Source organism: Haliotis rubra, unplaced genomic scaffold (assembly GCF_003918875.1).
Source record: "Haliotis rubra isolate DU_JTF1 unplaced genomic scaffold, ASM391887v1 Scf323, whole genome shotgun sequence".
Lineage (NCBI taxonomy): Eukaryota > Metazoa > Mollusca > Gastropoda > Lepetellida > Haliotidae > Haliotis > Haliotis rubra.
In genome coordinates this window covers 118864-142488 of record NW_025766995.1, presented here as the reverse complement: position 1 = coordinate 142488, position 23625 = coordinate 118864, and the positions used below count along the sequence as shown (strand labels likewise).

The following is a 23625-nucleotide window of genomic DNA, read 5'->3' as shown; positions in this document are numbered from 1 at the left end:
TCCCTCGAGAATATCTGTGCACCGCTCACTGTTCATATTCCCTTCAAATACACAGAGGGGCGTTGCCCCTAACACACATATGCCACCCCACACGTTAAATTTCGGACTGTACTTTAGGCGCTGATACAAAGGTTTTTCAGTTTGTTTGGTCAAGAATTTCAGTGTATTAGGAAACAGCCACACAGAACTTTCATCTGAGAAAATCACATTGTCCTCAGTTCTCAGCCACAGTTCCTCTATCAATCATATCCAGCCTTAAGTTTTCTAAACTCCTTCGTTTGTTTTTAGAAACAAGAATACCAAGCCGCCTCCCGTCACCGACAGTCAATTTTCTGGGCCTACCTGCGCCTCCTTGATGCTCAATGCCATATCCATTTGCAATATTTTTCATAACACGATAAACAGTGGGCAAAGGGATGCCTGTTCTACCTGAAATCACTTTAGCTGATCTGATGTCCTTGTTATAATACTATAAAATCAACTTCCTCTTCTCTAAAATCATCCATACTGAGGATCACTGAAAATGTTGTCTGCTAGCAAGTAAACAAAGGGGGATAACTCTTCACAAGCTAATGAAAAAGGATGAACGGAGTTGTCTCTCTTGAATGAAGCCAAGCACTTGATAGCTGGTCAAGGTAACTGGTTGTTTATACTAGAAATCAAATTAAACACATTCCTAAAATTCTCAATAATTTCTGGTCATACTATACATACTACGAAAGGCCTCTTGGAAATTCGTGGCTGTATTGAAGCGTTTATAGTAGCTAATACGATATATTCCTTCCTGTTTATGACTCCACTTAATAATATTAAATTTGCTCCAGACAAAATGGCACCGCCAAGACCGGGCCATGTGTGAAGCCCTTTCTGGGGTCCCTTGCCGTGATATTGCTGGATTGTTGCATAAAGCGGCGTAAAACCACATTCACTCACTCAGAAAATTGGACCTTTCACATATTTGCCAACAGTGTGAACTCACTCACTCACTCATTATCCGATAGGGGTAGTTGTGTTTTGGATCGAATATGTTCAGTGTTTCCCCATTTCCTTTATTGTTCGGTTAAGTCCAATTTTCTAACGCAAACAGTGTCTTTCTGTTGCCCAATAGTTTATGATATTACAATTTGTTCCAAAAACCCTTTTTTGTACGAGCATTCAAAGGAAATCACCCTTTCTTCAATGTGTGACAGCTATCTAGGATGTCTGTTTCTTATTGTTCACGCAAACCAATGATACCAAACCTACTTTTACCAAGGTATTTTGATGACACAGGACTGGTAATTTCTTTGTCTTTTTCCCTCTCATGTTGTAAAACAAATGTAATCTTGACTAAATATATCACGAGCCGCTGGTAGCACGTGACCCTTAAGTAGGCAGTAAATTAGACAGAGAGTACTTGGATGGGTGACCGTGTTCTGCAGATCAATGTCTGAGGTGCTATCAACGTGGCACAAGGAACAGCCTTGGTGTGTCGAAATATTGCTCTCTTCACGACGCACTAAATGGGTATTCGATGCCAATAGAGCCTCCCAGGCGCTTAGGTTGTACACCTCCCAGGGAGCTGAAAATGAAAATAAAACACACTGATACAATGACCGTGATGATATTAAGATCTTCAATGCCCAAAGCACAAGTGAGCTTTCAAAAATTGGAAAATTTCATCAATCTCTGCAATATGGTTTTACCGGTTGTAACCCTACAACAATAATCATACAACTGACATCTCCATCCCGGCTATAAGCCCACCTCCTTCCGTCATGATTATCAGTTTTATCCCCTCAGAGCGGATCTCAAGGTGCTAGACACTTTTTGACAACTGTTTCGAGAAATCTTTTGTTAAAATTGCATGAATGGGCATTGTCAAGAGAAACCAAAAGTCGCTCGAGGCATTGAAACAATTGTAGGAAAGCAGCACGAAGGATGCTTCCTGTTTTAAGCATTGTGCTTTTTTAGGAGAGAAAATAATCAATTCCTTCCAATTAATATCTAAGAATTTTCTTTCGTTCTTCAGTAAAATCCCTTGAGAGTCCTGTTTATGGTATAGTGATGCTGTAAATGAATAGTCTATGCGAAGAGTAAAGAAAAACGTTTCAGATTTAAAATATTTTAATCAAAATTAAACTGACGAGGTTGAAGATGAGACGAATAGCTTGGTCACAATCGGACGAAGACTTTGATGAAAACACGAAAACAATTCAGCTGATAACGTTTCTTTTATCCCAATGCCTATCGACCACTGGTAACGATTTCACTTCCAGGATGAGTCAGTTTAATAAAATATCCGATGCCCCCTCCTCAATTAACATATTATCAAAATCCGAATCCGTTTTATTTCCCGGAGCGATACTGAAATTAGTGCTAATCTGATAAGAACATCCATAATTTGTCATCACGAGAGGGGTTGCTGGCGCCACCGCTCCTTATGTTCGTTGGAGGATGGTAGGGGGTGGTGTTTCGGAAAGTTCATTCTTGTGACTTTGCAGAGCTTCTGTCATAGAATAAGCACATGCAGCATATGTGATGAGCACATATAGCAATTGCAGTGTCTCCTGGCTTAAGTGCTTTTGCTCTGTTCACCCAGCAGTGAATGGGTACCCGGTAGGATGAGACGATGACTGTTGGCCATGTAGCGCTATAGACAGCTGCTGTTGTATATTCCCAGGGAGTTCAGAATAATATCAGAATAATAACCGAGTGAATTCTGACTCATCGACTGTGGTCACAATATAACGTGCTCTCGAGCATGCTCTCGTGGGTGAATTTGGTGCATTATACATTTACACACTCCTACAGTACCATGGCTTCGTGTGGGAGGTTAGCCTAAGTGGTGCACTTCGTAAAACCCTTTCAAAAAGAAAGATAGGTATACAAGTTGTACCATTGCTTGATGTAAATTAAGACCGAGGTGATGCAGGCCTCAGATGTGACTTTCGTAAAATCCATGAACAGTTGCACGCACCTGATCAACCAGTTTCATATACCAACCCCACAATTTGCGATTGGGTGTCATGTTTTCTGGGTTTGACAATGTAGTGTTTGACAAAACTCAAATGTAAGGCGCAACTTTTACACCGCCTGTTTTTATAAAGGTTCAGTCATGAAATGCTAATGATGTTTCTACTTTTATTTCGTTTTTAAGTTTGAATGTGCAATTTCAATCTTTGTCATGTAAGAGATTGTATATGCGCTTTTGTGTAAAGACAAAACTGCAATTATTCATATGGATTTCTCAGGGTTTTTGCACAAATCAATTTCACCAAGCATTTCGATCAGGAGTATTTGAAACTAACGTATGCCCATGTTTTGAAGTCTGTAAAATACATTTTTTTCCTTGAAAGTCATCCTTCCTTGGTCAACAATAATACTAAATGCTCTTGTTTTCGAATACTTCCTTTCAAATGAATAAAACTAATTCCTCGTTCTCTTTGAATTCCAACGCAAGTACTAGTGCTTATACATTTGCACAGTTTCACATACTGACGCAACAATTTGCGTGTGAGTGTCTAATGTAGTGTTTGGCAAAATTCAGACGTAAGGCTCAACGTTTACATCGCCTGTTTATAGAAAGGTTCTATCATGAAGAGCAAATGCGGTTTCTATTTTCATTTCGTTTTCAAGTTTGAATGTGCGATCTCAATCTCATCTGAAAGATGGTATATGCGCTTTTGTGTAAAGAGATAAAATGCAATTATCCATGTCGATTCCTCATGTTTGTTTCCAAAATCAATTTTCCTGAGCATTTCGATTAGGAGTTTTTGAAACTAACGTATTCTCATGCTTTGAAGTCCGAAAAAACAAATTCTTCTCCTTAAAAGTCATTCTTTCTTGGTCATCGACAGTACTAAATGCTCCTGTTTTCAATGAAATCAACTAGCTAATTCTTTGGTCTCTTTGAAGTCAAACGAAAGTGCTGAAAGGAGCACTATAGTTACGCCAGTAGTGCTTGACATTTTATGTTGAGTCTATAACACTGTCCAATATGAGTTTCATGTACCTGTTTTACACTTATAGGAATGACGCATACATGTCTGCCACTGCGACGGATGCAAGCTTTCCATATCATACAGTGACCCTTTCCGCATTTATAAGAAATCTACCCTGAAAGCTGAGTCGATTGCACAATGCAAACTATATCATGTGTTTATCAATCACTATTAAATAGTGATGATATCAGGTGTTCGCGTACCGTATCCTGCCCCTACACCCGACCTCGGTGGCGCCCATCTTAAACACACGCAAAGGCTAGTCAACTGTTTGCCTGAAACACATCCGTCTATACCATGATGGGCATGTGTTTAAGAATGACTATCAAAAACGTGATGATACCAGGTGTTTGAGTAAAGGTGAGCATAAGTTGTCCCTACACCCGCCCTAGGTTGCACCCGTCACAAACAAATGCAAAGGCTAGTCAACTGTTTACCTGAAGCACATCGGGGCCATACAACGTTAAAACAAGGAATTGCATCCGACTTAAATTTTGTACCCTTGGTTAAACAACCTTTAAGCAAGAGTCGTATAACGTCTTTGAATTTTCATACAAAGAGCATGCCTGACTGTACCTATAACGTTGTGGAATTAACTTGATTAATCTAAAATTATTTGGAATAATAACATGTTTAAAACTTTGCCAGTGTTTTATACTATGTGATGAGTTTTAAAACTCACCCTCGATATTCAATGTCACCCACAAAGCTGCAAACGCATGTAATTTTCTATTTGTTGGTTATGTCAAAACAATTTGTTGCCATTAATTTCGGCAGACACCTGTCACTTTCTTGCCGACTTGAGGTAATGACACGACCATGGATTGATTGTATTCCCTATCCACATGTGTTTGATTGGCTGAAATCTCTTAAACCAACAGCATTTTAGCAAACCTGATTAACTCTTGCAAAAAGGCTAAAACAATTATCCGGTTGACCTTTCAAACTTAAACAAAAGTGGTGGTTTTCTTACAACATTTGAAACCTAGCTTTTTGTGACGCAAAAGCACAGGCACATCAAATAAGGCCCAGTCTGCATATTACTCCGCCTCAATAATCAGGCCTCGGCCAATGGGGTGATAGATCACCGAAATAGTGCTATTTGTCAGTTGCAAAGCAAACTGGATTCTTACTTTTTGGCATTATTTCCTCCCGATTGTTTCTCATCATCCTCCACTAGGCTCTGCAACACTAAGAAAACTTGATTGAATTGATTTGCTCTCGGTTATCCAGGCCTGATTGGATCCTGTGAACGTGTTAATAACATAAGCTCGATAGTAATTCGTCCAGACGATTGTTTGATAATACTGTAGGGTTTTACAAAAAACAATTTAGTGATTTCATCCACAGACTGGATAATCTACGTTGTCAGTTATAAATCAGACCAACATGTATCCCGATATATGGGTGCTATTCTAAACGTATGCTATAGACGTCTCAATCGCTCGACTTGTTCTGTGGGGAGAATATGTAATCTTAAAGTTTGAACTTTTTATGGACAATATTTTGTCAACAGTGGAAGTGCGCATTATACCATAAGCCTTACGAGGCCCAACTGCACGATGGAATTACATGGCGAGCGGCTGGTAAACGAATTTCAGCAATAGCTATATCCAAGAAAGTATTCTAAGTGGGTCAGTTCTTATTGAAATACGTATGAAATACTTTGTTCCATGAAGTCTTAAAGGCTGCCATCGACCACCATGTATATCTATCAATAATTACATTTTCTGAGTTTTTTATCCCACTGAGTCAGTAAAGCGTTGACAACAACATCTGCAACTGTTTTTCGATCGCAGTTGTCTGTGTACACTACTGAACATAACCGCTCTCAGGGATGTGACTCTTACCCGGATGTAACAACGGTGTACACGGTGATGGCAGGTATCATCAGCTCAAGTGGAGTGTGAGGTGAGGGTTGGTGAGATTGGGTGTGGAGAAATGCGGTTAAACATCACGTTTGTAGTGTTCTGGCTCCGCGCCTTGTACCCAATGGGCCTTGTACTCAGAGTCGAACTGGATGTTCGGCTCGATGAGTGAACACTTTAGCCACCAGGGTACCCCACAGCTTCACGTCTATCACAAGTATTAAACTTGAAAAGAAAGACATGTTTGTTAATTGTCAGTCAGATTTATTTGTCAACACATTTGGGAATGTCAAAGTGTGAAATTTACACAATTATCTTCTTTATTATTGGGGAAAGAATTCACTTGGGGTTTTTTAAGCTATGAAACCTTCGTTTTGAATTCTGAATTTCTTTCAATGAATTTACATGCGCGAATATGTTTTTGTGGAAAGTTGAAATTGCTCCTAAATTTTAAACTGACATAATGCACTTGTTGACTCAATGATCTCGATGATATTTCAAAGAGTTTCTAAATATTCATTACAAGACGTTTTATTGTGAAGGATATGGGTAGGCCGGTCTGTAAACCAGTAGCTTCACAATCTCTTCGTCATTTTCAACGAGACGTTCTTTCATCAAAAACTGTTGTAAAATGGCAATGTCATGCATGTTATGCAACAGCAAAAAAACTGCTACCCATTTACAAATTACGACTAATTTTATTTATTTACTTTGACACCCAGGAATATTGATTATAAAAAGCAATGCCCTTGCACGGGCACAAATAATAGCTGTGATCCAATATTAAACTGACAGGAATATAAACTTGAAAACTGAAACTTAACCAAAAAGTTACAGTTTCAGAAAGGCTTAAAACAATCACTGAAACACTGCTGACCTCAAACCCAAAATACAGCTATCAAAGCCGTATCAAAACATCAATACAGCTATCAAAGCCGTATCAAAACATCAATACAGCTATCAAAGCCGTATCAAAACATCAATACAGCTATCAAAGCCGTATCAAAACATCAATACAGCTATCAAAGCCGTATCAAAACATCAATACAGCTATCAAAGCCGTATCAAAACATCAATACAGCTATCAAAGCTGTATCAAAACATCAACAACGAATATCCATTTCCAGTTTGTTTTATATTTTGCTGGGGTTTCTTTTCTCCTTTTCTTCATTTTCTTTGTGAAAAAGAAACGAAAACAAAAGTATCTGTCTCAATGTGATGATTAATTAGTTCTAGCTGATGACAGCGATAATACCGTAGCAGACACTTTGGTAAACACCTCTGAACTGAAACAGACAAGTAAGTCATCGTCAGTGATTACGGGGTTAGAGGTCGACGCCCACGTGACCTTGTCAAATCATGTCTGTCAGGCGAAGATCAAGACGTCATTGATTAGGTCAATGCGAGGGTCCGTAGAGCATAGATAAAATAATTTGAGAATCTTCCCGAGCTCTTATGAGGCTGCGAGTGTGTTCCTGATCTGTTTGAACTTACTCCATTGGGTCGTGGTGGTTGCAGGCCGTACACACGCAGCAGACAATCTCATGAGACAGTTGTAGTCTTTGTCTAGTCCTTTATGATTGGACGCATTCTCCTCCCGAGGCAAGGGATTTACTGACAACGAAAGACCGCGCGGAAATTCGTGACTCGATCGAAGCGTCTCTAGTAGTTAATAGGATTTATGCCTTTCTATTTAAGACTCCACTTAGAATAATATTCAATTTGCTCCAGATAGCATGGCGCCGCCACGACAAGACCATTTGATCCATAATGAAGATGTATATTGTAATAAAACGGGTTTTACCTCTTGAAACTCATCAATTTACCTGACCTTATTTCCACTCTCCACCCGTCAGGGGTCGGCGAAGTAGCCCAGTGGTTAAGCGTTCCCGCCTCACGACGAAGACCCGGGTTCGATTCCCCACATGGCTACAATGCGTGAAGCCCATTTCTGGTGTCCCCCGTCGCGGTATTACTTGAATATTGCTAAAAGCTGCACAAAATCAAACTCACTCACTCGAGCGCACGGCATTACGTTCTGTAAACTACAGTTATATCGAATTCAAAGGGACCACTAATTTTAGTTCGTTATTACCGTACATGTATTTTGTTGTACGCCTTTCGAATGATATGTACAAGTGGCCGGCACCCCCAAATATTTCGTTTTATTCTCTAGTTCGTTATGAGTGTATTCCTGCATGTCCTCGAGACTGCTACCACGAAGTAAATGTGTTATAGTCATTTTGTGACAGAGTTGCACAGTTTTAGGTTATTACACTCCAGATATTAAACAAATCTCGGCCACCCAGCCCGCTCGGTTGCTATGTGAGCAGGTCAGTCTTTTTCGGCCTCTGCACTTCGTCCAAAGCAGTGGGCAGTTAAAATGCAGCTGTTTGATAAGTTAGTAAAAGACATTTGACGGGCGAAATGTGTTTGAGTTCTGTGCCTGCTCCCTCAGTCGGTACCATTTGTAGAACCTGTTTATACCAAACACACTGGAAAAGACTTCAGCACACATACAGAGATACACACAATACTATAGCAAACGAAAAATATATGTGATGGTGGTTTATCTGATAGGTGCAGTTGTTTTCTTGTTGTTTTAGTATTGCCCCTATTTCCTTTATTGTTTGGTTAAATCCAATTTTCTAAGGTAAACAGTGTCTTTCCGTTGACCGGAAGTTCATAACATTACGATTTGTTCCAGAACATTTTATTCTTTTGTTTTTATTTTCCATTAACGAAAACCATTCAGGCGAAATCCCAGTTTTATCAATGTGTGACAGCTATTTTGATGTCTGTTTCTTCTTTGATGGCACATGACTGGCAATTTCTTTGTCTCTTTTCCTCTCATGTCGTAAAACAAATGTAATCTTGAAGAAATGTATGACTAGACGGTGGTAGCACATGGCCAGTAAATTAGTCACATGATCTTAAGTAAGAGAGTACTTGACAGACAGACAGACAGACAGACAATACTTTATTACCTTAAAAGGAATTCGTTTTAGATCACAGAGCTTGACAAAAATACAAATGAATGGCAACATACAATATGAAATTGCTATAAACTTGAAAAGAGATAATATGTGCTTAAATATAATTAAATGAATAAGCTGATAACTGGACATTCAACATTTGTTTAAAATTGCAATACTTTGAGGTACAAAAGACGTTCGAGGTCGTTTAGTCTTCGTGATTGGCACTGTGTAGCGGTGTCCCGAAGGTAAAAGCTTATAAATACTCTGGATTTAAAACATGTGTTGTGTCATTAATGATTATTTCAGACGTTAAAAGCACTTGCCGCTCATAGAGAACTGAAAGATTATCGAAAGTGACCCCCGGTTATTTTACTAGCTGTATTTACAATTTTGTTAAGTTTTGATTTGTTTCTGCCTGAAAGAGACTCGAACCAGGACTGAGAAGAAAAGGTGAGTATACTCTGAATAAAAGTGGTATAAAACAAGATCATAACAGATTGGGAAACATTAAAAGATCGCAATTTGCGCATTAGATGGAGACGTTGTTGACATTTACTGTACAGGGCATCTGTGTTGGTGTTCCACGTTAACCTGCTATCAATAAAAGTTCCAAGGTACTTGTATTCAGTGACTGTCTCAATTGGTTCATCATTAATGAACAAAGGTGGTACTGTTGGGGAGTTAATTCTGAAATCAATACAGAGTTCATTTGTCTTCTTCACATTTAAAATCAAATGATTCTCTGTACACCATGATGTGAAATTCTTTACAATATCTCTGTATCGTCGCTCTAGTTCGTAATCATACATCTTATCAACAATGGCTGCATCATCAGCAAACTTCACATTTACTTTCTACCCCGCTTGTGCAGTCATTGCTAAAAGAGGCGTAAAACTAAACTCAGTCAGTCAGAGTGTATAGAGTGAACAGAACTGGTGACATAACACGACCTTGCGGCACTCCTGTGTTGACAACCTTCATGTCCGATACGCTGTCGTTTACTTTCACACATTGAAATCTTGCATGGAGGAAATCTCCGATCCATCTAATCAGTTGTGAATTCACTCCCATAGTTGGCAGCTTTCGTACGATGATGTGGGGTTGGAGGCTGAAGAAAAGTCAACGAACAGTATTCTAATGAAAGGTGACCGTGTTCTGCAGATCAATGTCTGAGGTGCTATCAACGTGGCACATGTAACAGACTTGGTGTGTCGAAATATTACCTCTTCACGACGCATTAAATGGGTACTCGGTGCCAATAGAGCCTCCCAGGTGCTTAGGTTGTACACCTCCCAGGGAGCTGAAAATGAAAATTGAACACACTGATACAATGACCGGGATAATATTAAGATCTTTCATGTCTTGAGCTTTAAAAAATATTAAAATGTGCCATACAAATTCGGAATACAAAGAAATACCTTCTATAATCCAGGATAGCGTTATACCTGTGATATGACTGACAATAAATTAAACTCATCACGACTCACAAGCTTAGTGATTCACGAAATGATCTCGGGACAAAATAATGACTCCGCTCATATTGCGTTTTTCAGACTATTATCCAGGATATTGCTCACTTCTTATCTCCCATACAATCATCGATATCCGCAATACCTTCTGGTTTTACCGGTTGTAACCCTACAACAATAATCAGACAACTGACATCCCCAACCCGGCTATAAGCCCACCTCCTTCCGACACTATTATCAGTTTTATCCCTTCAGAGCGATATCAAGGTGCTGGACACTTTTTGACAACTGTTTCGAGAAAGCTTTTGTTAAAATTGCATGAATGACAATTGACAAGAGGAACCAAAAGTCGCTCGAGGCATTGAAACAGTTGTAGGAAAGTAGCAAGAGGGACGCTTTCTGTTTAAAGCGATGTAATTTTTTAGGAGAAAAAATCCAATTTCTTCAAATCAATATTTAAGAATTTCCTTTCGTTCTTCAGTAAAATCCCCTTGCGAGTCCTGTTTTTGGTATAGTGATGCTGTAAATGAATAGTCTATGAGATGAGTAATGAAAAACGTTTTAAATTCAAAATATTTCAATCACAATTAAACGAAACGTAATTCTCGATCATATGACTGATGATGTTGAAGATGAGACGTATAGCTTGGTCACAATTGGACGAGGACTTTGATGAAAACACGAATAAAATTCAGCTGATAACGTCTCTTTTATCCAAACCCCATCGACCACTGGTAACGATTTCACTTCCAGGATGAGTCAATTTGATAAAATATCCGATGCCCTCAATTAACACATAATCAAAATTCGAATTCGTTTTATTTCCAGGGGTCATACTGAAATTGAACATCCCTAATTCGTCATCACGAGAGGGGTTGCTGGCGCCACCGCTACTTATGATCGCTGGAGGATGGAAAAAAAGGGGGTGGCGTTTCGGCGTCGATTCTTGTGACTTTATAGAGCTTCTGTCATAGAATAAGAACATACATCATATGTGATAAGCACATGCAGTGTCTCCTGGTTGAGTGCTTTTGCTGTTCACCCAGCAGTGAATGGGTACCCGTTAGGAGGAGACGGTTACTGTTGGTCTTATAACGCTTCACGGGCAGCTGCTGTTGTATATTCCCATGGAATTCAGAACAATAACCGAATCAGATAATTCTGACTCATTGAGTGTGGTCACCATATAACATGCTCTCGTGGGTGAAGTTGGTGCAATAGGCATTTACACACCCCTACAGTACCATGGCTTGATGTGGGAGGTTAACCTAAGTGGTACACTTCCTGAAATCCATGAGTATAACAAAGAAAGATAGGTATACAAGTTGTACCATTGCTTGATGTGAATTAAGACCGAGGTGATGCAAGCCTCAGAGGTGACTTTCGTAAAATCTATGAACAGTTGCACGCACCTGACCGACCAGTTTCATATACCAACGCAACAATTTGCGCTTAGGTGTCTACAGAAACATCTGAAGCCAAAGTATTCGTGCAAACTAATCAAACATAATTACTATTTAACTCCAATGCCTCCTTCATTTTTAACATAAAATCTCTATCTGTAATGCTGCAATAACTATCTAAATGACGCCTGAAGTGATAGGGATGCAACAGAGCATTTCAATAAAAGCTGCGAAACCATTTTAAGAAAACGCCACAAAACATACGACATATCAGATTCCACTGAACAGGCCCGTCTCTACCACGCACATGTGTTCATGAATGGAGTGAACACACCAGGTTTTGTCAAATGGTGCGTTCACTCTGCTGCACTAGTGGCACCTGTCGTCAATGGAGTTGACACGAGAAACACACGCCTATAATGTACAAGTCGATACAGAGCTTTGCTTGTTTGTTATTTAATGTTGCACTGAACATTATTCTAGTTACATGACTGTCATAAATATACATACGAGGTATGTTTTAAAAAACCTAGGCACTGGCATTGGCACTGACATAGGGAATGAATAATTGGTTCGATGTTTTCTTTGGAATGCTAGACTATCGTATAGATCTCGTGTTTATCCCCTTGCAATATCCTTGTAATATCTGAGTTGAGAAAAGCCTCCCTTCTCCTTTACTGTATAAGGAAATGCTTCATGGACTATCCCTTTTTATTTCCTGAAAGCCTGAGGAACACTGGTCGTAATGCACTAAAGCCTTTAAATGTCACAAGACTAACTAGGTCTTTCTTCAAGCCACTTTGAAGGCAGACATTTCACACTAACAATATTCGAATTACATGTCAGTTTCATTTGACTTTCAGCTTCCTCATTCAAAACGTGGAGGGGAAAAAGGTGATTTATCGTTGAACAACTTTCTAAAAACTCTACAATGTGAGCTGTTTCATCACTGTATTCTATAAAGTAACATCTGAAGAGCACAATTCGCCATTTCATGTTATGTCAGAGCTTGACAAAGTCTTTAGTTTCTTAAGCCCTCCAGTGCAGATTGGTCAATCAGATCTATACAACATATTTAGCTTCAATATTGTTGAGTGCGGCGTTAGACAACCAAATAAAAAGAAATTCTCATTTCAGGTTCTTAATGTTCTCGTTTCCCCGAAAATAGCGTTGGTGAAATGAAACAAAATAAAGTTTATTGGATGATGTTCCTTTAGATGAGGGTGTTATAGTTGTGTTTGGGAAACTACATTTGCAGACCCTTGCAGACATCCATCTAGAGAATGAGTGGACAACGACTGAAGCAGGAGATGACTTTCTTCACCGACTAGATGATGGCAACATTTGCTCTTCTTCACCAGCAAGAATATAGAGCTTCTCTCTGCAGCATATGTGATCTTTGCAGATGGTACATTCTCGTCTTCACCTCGACTGTTTGACCAACTCTTCTCGATACATGCTGAATACCAAGGACACATGGTACCCCTGATATATGGACTCTTGCCAAACAGAACAGAAGCGACCTACACAAGTGTGTTTGACTATATGAAACAGAGTGCAGCGACTCAAGGACTTCAGCTTTCTCCTGATGTGTTTCGGTTGGACTTTGAACGTGCACCTCACAACGCTGCCAGTATTGTATTTCCAAATACTCAGCTTCGTGGCTGCTTCTTTCATTACACCCAGTGCATCTGGCGTCGCACACAGAAAGTAGGCCTTGCTTCAGAGCACAAGTCAGACAACAATGTGAAAACGACTAGTGCGTCGAGATGCAGCTCTTAGTGCCACTGGATAAAGTTGAAGATGTCTGGCTTGATGCCATTGCAGACGCACCACTAGGTGAAAAGGCGACACCGCTGATGGATTACGTTACTACCACCTGGGTAGAAGGTCCATGGACTCTGCCAACTTGGAATCATTTTGAAAATGATGGACACAGAACTAACAATAATTTGGAAGGTTGGCACAACAAATTCAACAAGTATGCCATGAAGACACATCCTAATGTATTTGAGGTTGTGCGAATGCTACAAAAAGAACAGTCATCTACTGAAGTAAATATTCAGCAGATCCAAGAACAGCAGAGATCCCATCCGTAGACGTCGCTACCGAATCATCAACGCTAGATTCGATCCTTGAAGGCCGACCTTCTTGCCGACAGACTAACTGACTTGCATTACACAGACCATGTGTCAGAGTTGCTTCATCTTGGCTGAACATTCAGATTACTTTAGTGCATATATAGAGGAGTTTTGGCAAGAAGAAATAACTGGACTCATCTTTTATATATTTATTACTTATACACCTGCAGAAATCACTTATTTATATAAAAGAGACACACAAGTATATATATACTATATATACAAAAATGTAATATTGTGTGACATGTGATACATGCATGTTGTTATATTGACTGAATAAACATATTGTCTACTATATATATCACACTCTGTTTTTAATTGGTTTGTTAATCTCGAGAACACTGGGAGTGAAGTCACTCATGTAGAACATCACCTCCCTTTCCCCGGACTGTCGACAAGTAATTTGGACGGATTATGTCTTGTTGTCATCAGTCCGGGTATAAACCCTCTCTTCCGTGGATCTGGACAGACGGTGATAATAGCCCCCCTCTTTGCTCCCTTTCCTTATGATGTAATAGTTCCACTCAGTCCCGCTGTTTCACCCATACTGGAATAATGATTAAGTCTGCTTTGAGGAACGACATTTGCTCCATCGTGGTCGATCTTCAAGTGATGCTTCACACACGAATGAACCATGTCGAAGCTTTGTGTCTTCAGAATGGTGATCTATGATCCACTTCTCCCCACCCTGGTGGTTTAACGTTTGAGAGCTCACAAAACATTCATCGGAAATGATACTGTGGACGTCTTATATACAGTATAGAATGCAAACTTACTTTAATAGACTACTTGGGGCGGTGGGGTAGCCTAATGGTTAAAGCGTTGGCTCGTCACGCCGAAGACCCGGTTTCGAATCTCCACATGGGTTCTATGTGTGGAGCCCATTTCTGGTGTCCCCCGCCGTGATGTTGCTGGAATATTGCTAAAAGTGGCATAAAACCAAACTCAGTCAGTCAGTCAGTAATAAACTACTTACGACTTTGGAGTTGAATGCAAGAGGAGACAAACTGTTTGTTGGCACTTAATGGTGATGTTGTCTTTATTTCAGACGAACGTAGATTGATTCTCGTTGTGCTAATTTAAACTGAAAGTCCGCGTACATCCCCTGTGAGACACGCCATAAACTGAAATAACTGATGAGGAATGGTGCATGAACGGTCGTGACCGACGTTCCACGGATGCAATTCCAGGAGGTAACAAATTGAAGACAATTTCATCAGGTTGAGCAATATGTATCTAAAAACGAATATGTTTTAAAAGAAATTTTTAATTAACGTTTCTTCTTGTTTAGGAATAAATTGTGGATTCATGTCCTCCACCTTCAAATCTTTTTCTTCTTAAGCGGACTCAGGGTGATCAGAACAAGTCTCTATTCATCTATGATCGCCAGGCGGACAGGCCCGGTGAGATTGATGCATGCACACAATCATACTCTGGGATGGAATGTGCCTGGTCATATCAATCTCTAGTTGGTCCAGTACATGCCGCCGCAATGAGAACAACGAACAAAATCAAATCTGAAACACTGTCTTGACTCATATCCACAGATGTATTTTATCTTTCCGACTGTCTTGGATCGTAGAGTATGATTGTGTTCTAAAAGAGCTTTTTTGAAAGGGGTCCTGTACCTGAACTATTGCACCGCTACGAGTACTCTGTGGACTGAGAGTCAGTCTAATCGAGTTCCATGTAAGGAAGATACGAATATCAATGGAATTTCGTGAGTTTTGACGGACACCTGTACATTAAAACATAATCACTATTGCATTGCGAAGACTGCAATGTCCTTTGCTACCTCCATGTTAAAACAAGGCCATATCAGTTTTGGCGAGTGTTTTTATTCATGTTGAAATGTTTGTTTTCTTTGTGGGCAAGCACTACAGCTAGCTAGCTTATCTGGACCAGGATAAGCGCACGTACGCAAACACAAACATAAATAAGAAATTATTTTAATGAGCAATATCATGGCTAATTGAGACAAAAATGCAACATGATCGGTAACGAAGTCCTTATTTTCACCAGGTCAGTTCGTGAATCGCTAAGCTTGTGGAACTGTGTTGTGTTTAACTAATTGTCAATCATATCAGAGGAATAACTGTATCCTCACAGACTCACCCTCACCCCAGACTCCTCCATCCCAGCCATCCCCTTGTTCGTATGACGAATTACGTTTCTAGCTGTATAAGTAGAATCAGAAATGCATTTTATTAGTTACGAATCTTGGTGAGTGTGGAATGTAAAACAAGCCATTCCAACTGTAAGGTATATACTTACAATAATTACAGATTTGCAGCGATTTGATTTTTCCAGCAATAAAAATCATCATTTGGTTACATCCATGTAAGAGTCACGTCACTGCGAGCGGTTATGTTCAGCAGTGTGCACTGCCATCTAAAAACATGTGAAGATGTTGTAGTGAAACCTTTACTGACCCAGTTGGAGAACAAAGCTCAGAAAATGTAATTATTGATAGTCGTACATGGTGGTCGATTGGCAGCTTTTAAGATTTCATGAAAACAAACCACAAATCACTCCTCTACAGAGTATTTCAATAAGAACTGACCTACTTAGGACACTTTCTTGGATATTGCTATTGCTGAAATTAGTTTACAAGCCAGCTAGCCATGTTGCAATTCCATCGTGCAGTTGGGCCTCGTAATGGCGTATGGTATAATGCACACTTCCACTGTTGCCAACGCATGTTCCATAAAGCGTTCAAACTTTAAGATTACATATTCTACCCACAGAACAAGTCCAGCGATTGAGACGTCTATAGTATACGTTTAAAATAACACCCATGTATCGGGATACATGTTTCTCTGATTTATAACTGACGACGTAGATTATCCAGTCTGTAGTTGAAATCACAAAATTGTGCCTGTGTTTATAAAACCCTACAGTATTATCAAACAATCGTCTGGACGAATTACTGAGGCCCGCATCGAGCTTATGTTATCAACACGTTCACAGGATCAAATCAGGCCAGGATAACCGAGAGCAAATCAATTCAATCAAGTTTTCTTAGTGTTGCAGAGCCTAGTGGAGGATGATGAGAAACAATCGGGAGGAAATAATGCCAAAAGTAAGAATCCAGTTCGCTTTGCAACTGACAAATAGCACTATTTCGGTGACCTATCACCCCATTGGCGGAGGCTTGATTACTGAGGCGGAGTAATATGCATACTGGGCCTTATTTGATGTGCCGTTTTTCGCGTCCTTAAACGCTGGGTTTCAAATGTTACAAGCAATATTGTCGAAGTATGAAAGGTCATTGTTTAGCCTTTTCACAAGAGTTAATCAGGTTTGCTAAAATGCTGTTGGTTTAAGAGATTTCAGCCAACCAACACATGTGGATGGTGAATAAAATCCATGGTCGTGGCTTTACTTCAGGCCATCAAGAAAGTGAGAGGTGTCTACCGAAAGCCAAAATGTTTGAAAGTTTGTTCCTGACATTGAAATCGAGGTTAAGTTTCAAATCTCATCAAATAGTCAACAACACTTGGCACAGTTGAAAACATGTACTTGTTATGGATACTTTAATAATAAAAGGTATGTAAAAGACAGTATACGCCCTTGTCTGGTGGAATCTACGAATGAGAGAAACAAGACATGGTTTGGGTCCTTTCCAACTGTATACTTTCTGCATCTCCCTCTATAACAGGAGACCAACGGAATCAGGATGCCAGGCGCTCTGTCTTGGTTGACACACGTCATTGTATCCCAACTGCGTTGATCGATGCTCTCGATTTTGATCACTGGATTGTCTGGTTCAGACTCGATTATTTACAGACCCCGCCCTATAGCTGGAATATTGCTGAGTGCGGTGTAAAACTAAACTCACTCATTCACTCACTCACTTTCTTGGCCACTGACAATACTAATGGCTCTCTTGTTTCACAAATCCCTTAAAATGAATTAAATTATTTTTTTGGTCTCTTTGATGTGTTTGTTTTAAAGGACACTAGACTTACGCCAGTAGTCCTGGAAAGTTTCTGTTGAATCCATAAAACTGTTTCTCCAACATGAGTATAATATTAGTAATATACCTGGTTTACTCTTTGTGTTCCACTTGAAGATGTAGATTTATTTCCTCACTATCCGCGTCCACAGAAGAGGTCTAAACCATCCCGTGGGATTATAGGTTTAAATAGAGTGATAACCTGATAAGCAATGGCAACCGACTCGCCAAAATTGTTTACTTATCAGGTATTTTACTTATCCAAACTTATAAAACCTGTAAATGACAATATGCATGTCTATGATTGGGTAAATATTTTTGTTTTGTATGTTGTGTATGAGACAATCCAGTGATTAACAGCACGATTCGGAACAGATGACGCTGTGTCCAACCAAATCAGTGATCTTGACCAATAGTGATAATTAATGAAGAAAGGTGCATATCCGGTAAGTCGCCTCTTACAACAAGCATGAGTTACTGAAGATCAATATTCTAACCCGTATCTTCATGGGTAGACCACGAAAGAATGCCTTTCAACTTGAAAACATATTTTGGAATTCAAAGCATTAGAATACGTTAGTTTCAAATATTTCTAATCAAAATGCTTGGGGAAATTGATTTGGACAAAAAACCTGAGTAATCCACATGAATAATTGAATTTTTCTCTTTGCACAAAATCACACATACAACTATTCACATGACAAAGATCCAGATCGCACATTCAAACTGTAAAATCGAAATAAACGTAGAAACCTCATTAGCTTTCATGATTGTACCATTTTAAAAACAAGTGCTGTAAAAGTTGAAAGATACATCTGAATGTTGCCACACTACATTGGAAAGCTCACAACAAAGGACACTCACGCGCATGTTGTTGCGTCTGTATTTATGCCTGGTTTATCAGGTTCATGGTAGTGTTCATCCATGGATTTTACGAGAGAACTACACATTCGAAGCCTGCATCACTTCGGACTTACATCTCACATCAAGCCACGGTATGTCTGGAATACTGAAGCAGTTTGTAAATTTATATTGCGCCAAATCCTGTCTGTGCTATTTCAAGTTGCACTCAGCAATAGTCCAGCTATGTGGTCAATGAACCAGGCCCAGTCTCTGACGACAATCATGGGTTGCTGGGACCCGATCCACACTGCGTTCGTAACGTTACGACCTGTCGTAACTCTATAGTTTATAGGAGGTTTAAGAATGTCCTATAGCAACGCACGTTTGGTATACTGGGAACCCGAAGATTAATTGTAACTCGGATCTTCACGGGTAGTGCCAAATCGAAAGCGGGGAGCATGCTCCAAACGTTATACTATTTTAACCACAGTCAGTATTGGAGTTCATTGGGGAGAATACCACCGCAGCTGCCAATGAAATCTCACAGACACCCTTTTAACTGTTTCGTGAACAGAGCAAGAGCCCAAAAGGGAGGATACACTATATATGCTAGTCATTTAAGCCACATATGCTTAGATTAGGACAGAAACAAAGGTCAAGAAATTCTCAAGAATCAACCTTCCGAGACGGCATCCCCCTTCCATTCTCTGCCGAACAGAAGGAGTGGTGGCGCCAGCAACTCTTCTCGTGATGACGAATTAGGGATGTTCTCATCAGGTTAGCGCAAATTTCACTATCACCCAGGGAAATAAAACGAATTCGAATTTTGATTATATGTTAATTGAGGAGGGGCATCGGATAGTTCATCAAATTGACTCATCATGGAGTGAAATCGTTACCAGTGGTCGATAGGCTTTGGGATAAATGAAACGTTATCAGCTGAATTGTGTTTGTGTTTTTATCAAAGTCCTCGTCCGATTGTGACCAAACGATACGTCTCACCTTCATTCAACATCATCAGTCATATGCTCGAAAATTTCGTTTCGTTTAATTTTGATTAATTTTAAATCTAAAACGTTTTTCATTACTCATCTCATGGACTATTGATTTGGTGCATCACTATACCAAAACGGCAATTTGACATGGGATTTTACTTCAGAACAAAGGAAATTCTTAAATACTGATTTGGAGGAATTGAATTTTTTCTCTCCTAAAATTACATCGCTTTAAACGGAAAGCGTCCCTCGTGCTACTTTCTTGCAATTGTTTTAACGCCTCGAGCGACTTTTGGTTCCTCTTGTCAATTCTCATTCATGCAATTTTAGCAAAAGATTTCTCGAAACAGTTGTCAAAAAGTGTCTATCACCTTGAGATCCGCTCTGAGTGAGACAAAACTGATAATTATGTCGGAAGGAGGTGGGCTTATAGCCGGGTTGGAGATGTCAATTCTCTGATTATTGTTGTAGGGTTAAAACCGGTAAATTGAGAACCGTATTGCGATGATCGATGATTGTATGGGAGATAAAAAATGAGTAATATCCTGGCTAATTGTGACAAAAACGTAACATGAGCGGTAACTAATTCATTATTTAGCCACAGATCATTTCATGAATCGCTATGCTTCTGGAACTGTGTTGCGTTTATTTTATTGTCAGTCATAACGTTATCCTTGGATTCCTGTAATATATTTCTTTGTTATATGAATGTGTATGGCGTATTTTCCAAGTTTGAAAGCTCAAGTGCATTTCGGGCATGAAACATCTAAATGTCATCCCAGGCATTTTATCAGTGTTTGTTCGATTTTCCTTTTCAGACCCTTTTGAAGTGTACATCCTAAAGAGCCTGTGAGTGAGTGAGTGAGTTAGTTAAGATTTAAAGTCACATCGGCAATATTTTCAACCATAAACAGCCTGTGAGGGTCACCTCACACTGGGTACGCGTGTAGTGCTTCATGCAGAGAGACAAAAACGTAACATAAGCAGTAACAAAGTCATTATTTAGTCCCACATCATTTCATGAATCGATATGCTTCTGGAATTGTGTTGCGTTTATTTTATTGTCAGTCATATCACAGGAATAACTTTATCCTGGGATTGTGGTTATATATTCCTTTGTTCTATATGTATGGCGTATTTTCCAAGTTTGAAAGCTCAAGTGCAATTCGGGCATGAAACATATAAATGTCAACCCAGGCATTTTATAAGTGTTTGTTCCATTTTCCTTTTCAGCCCCCTTTGAAGTGTACAACCTAAACAGCCTGTGAGGGTCAACCCGTGTAGTGCTTCATGCAGAGAGGCATGTTGAGACTCCACGTACGTTACATGAGCTACATTGGCAGCATCAAAGCCCAATAAGCCCTCAGAAAGTACTTTTCAGAACGTGGTCACCTCTCACAAATAGTTTGTTTGGTATAAAATTGGTTTGTGTGAACAATAAGAAACAGAAAAACAATAACCACTGTCACATTTTGAGAAAAGGGTGGTTACCTTTGAATGAGCGTTTTTTGATAATATCCTAGAAAATAAAAAGTACACTGGGAGCAAATCGTCACGTTATAAACTTCCGGTCAAAAGGAACAAATTCTATACCTTAGAAAATAGGATTTGACAAAGCAATAATGGTAACATCTAATGGTAACATCTATTGGAAACACTGAAACTGTTCGGTCCAAAACACTGCTATCACACCCATATCATTAAAAAATCATGTTTGCTTCAGGATTTGTGTTTATTTCCAAAGGTAAGTGGTATTCTAAGTAAACTTAGGCTCAGTATTATTCGTTACACTGCTATATTGAATCTAACAAACCCAAGTAGAAGGTCACCTCAGCTAACCTGAACCAATCAGAACACAGCTTACCAAATCGCGAAACTTAACATTCGCAGATACCATTTGAACCTTTACCTCAAAAACTCGAACGATTCCGAATACTATTTTCAGCACGATCGCTTCCAAGTGATACACATGGAGGACGCAATGAGTAATCAGTCACAGAAAATAGCGGTTTTTGTCAATATTCCAGGATGTCATCTTGCGGAAATATAAGCTAATAGTAACCATGTCATTAGAAACTCCTAAGCGTATATACTGCTGGTCAAATATCTGTGTTTTATGCGGATTTTCGCTTATCGATAGATCAGTGTCAGCGACCAGGGAAGAAAAAATCCCAAAACCGCTTTGTAAGTTCCGCTGAACCCTAACAAGCAGTCGTTGTCTGATGGGTTAAATCTGTTCGGCCATCTTGCGTTTGATTGCATGGTCATAGTTCGCTCAATGGTTAGCTGACGTGACCTTCTACTAGTTTTTTTTAGACTCAGTATAGCAGTATAACAAATAATACTGAGCCTAAGTTTACTTAGACTGGGACAGTGGGAACCTGTGTCAATGAATTTGGTAAAAACAGGTTCTGTTCAACAAAGGGTCAGCTGCCATCAATGATCTGCATCTGTGTTCAAAAGAAGAATCAAGCACAAGAATCGTTTTGCCCGTCACGTTTTGTACTCACATACCAAATAGCTGCATTTCAAGCTGTCCACTGTTTGGGACGAAGTCCGGAGGCCGAAACGGATATTGCATCACATGAGGGTGTCTTCGGTGTGTTTGGGACATTACGTTGGCAAGGCCTCTGGTACTGTTTTCAATCTAGTAACGTTTTAATAAAAAACTCAGTCCAAGTTTGTGTTTGGGTCTTATGCAATTTAGTAACGTTTTAATAAAAATATCAGCAGATGCATTCTTTTGGCCACATGGCTTTTAAGTGATAAGTCTCTGCATTCACATGGACCTAACATTCCCAATGCACACTCACCTGAAACAGCTGATTAGACGTGGCCATTAAGTAACAATGAAGCCAGGGACATTAATCAATAGCTTCCCCATCTATATTAACCTGTCTGAGAGCAGACTAGAAAGGCCGCCAAATCCCTCGGTTCCTGTACTGATGTGATCTGTGTCAGTAGTGATGACCCTCAGCTTGCCTCTACCCCCGGGGATCTGGACTGACGGTGATAATAGCCCCGCTCTTTGTCCCCACGCACTGTGGTGTAATAGCTCTTTTCAGCCTCGCTATTTCAACAATGCTGAATTAAAGAGCAAGCCTACTTTGAGTCACAGTGCCACGCCTTTCGCTCCATCATGGCCGGCCTTAAAGTAACGTTTCACACACGAACAAACCCTTTCAAAACTCTTGTGTCATCAGAATGGTGATCTATGTGATCTACACTTCTTTACTCCCTGACGGTTCAACATTTGTGAACTCACAAACACTGTATCGGAAATGATACGGTTGATGTCTTCTGGAATGCGTTCTGACACGTGATTTAAGCAATCTTAGTTCAACATACTGTCAACGACTTTTGGGTTTAATGCACGAGGAGACAAACTGATTGTTGTCACTAAATGGTGATGTCTTTATTTGGGGGAATATCAGATGAATTGATTCTCGTTGTGCTAATTTAAGCTGAAAGTCCATACACGTTTCCCTGCGAGACACGCCATAAACTGAAATAACTGATGAGGAATGGTCTTAGAACGGCAGGATCACATCTGTTAACTCCTTAACTGTACACGGTCCTGACGGACGTTCCATGAACACAATCCCAGGAAGTAACAAACTGAAGGGAATTACCTCAGGTTGAGCAACTTGGTTCTAAAAAATGAACGTGTGTTAGAAGAATGATACAGTTTTTTTAGAATGAGCTGTAGATTAATGTCCTCAGCCTTCAAATCTTTGCTAAAGTTAAAAGGGCTTTGTTGAAAGGGACCCTGTACATTAACTGTGCAATGAGTACTTTGTGGTCTGAGACATGCATCGATGCTCCGTGCAAGGAGGCTACAAATGTCAATGGAATTTCGAGAGTCTTTGTATTATTTTGTGAAACGGACGCCTGTACAATAAAACATAATCAGTATTGTTGCATTAAAACTGTAATGCCTTTTGCTGCAATTATGGTAAAACAAGGCTTTGTCAGCTTGGTTCCTGG

General features: G+C 39.7%; 1 long non-coding RNA gene across 1 annotated transcript; it reads left to right on the top strand.

Moving 5' to 3' along the window:
- The first annotated feature begins 1097 nt into the window (after window positions 1-1097).
- Window positions 1098-21707, top strand: LOC124283866. The gene is made up of 3 exons (XR_006900421.1): window positions 1098-1107; window positions 11990-11993; window positions 21388-21707. It is a non-coding gene; the product is annotated as an uncharacterized LOC124283866 (long non-coding RNA).
- Window positions 21708-23625: the final 1918 nt, after the last annotated feature.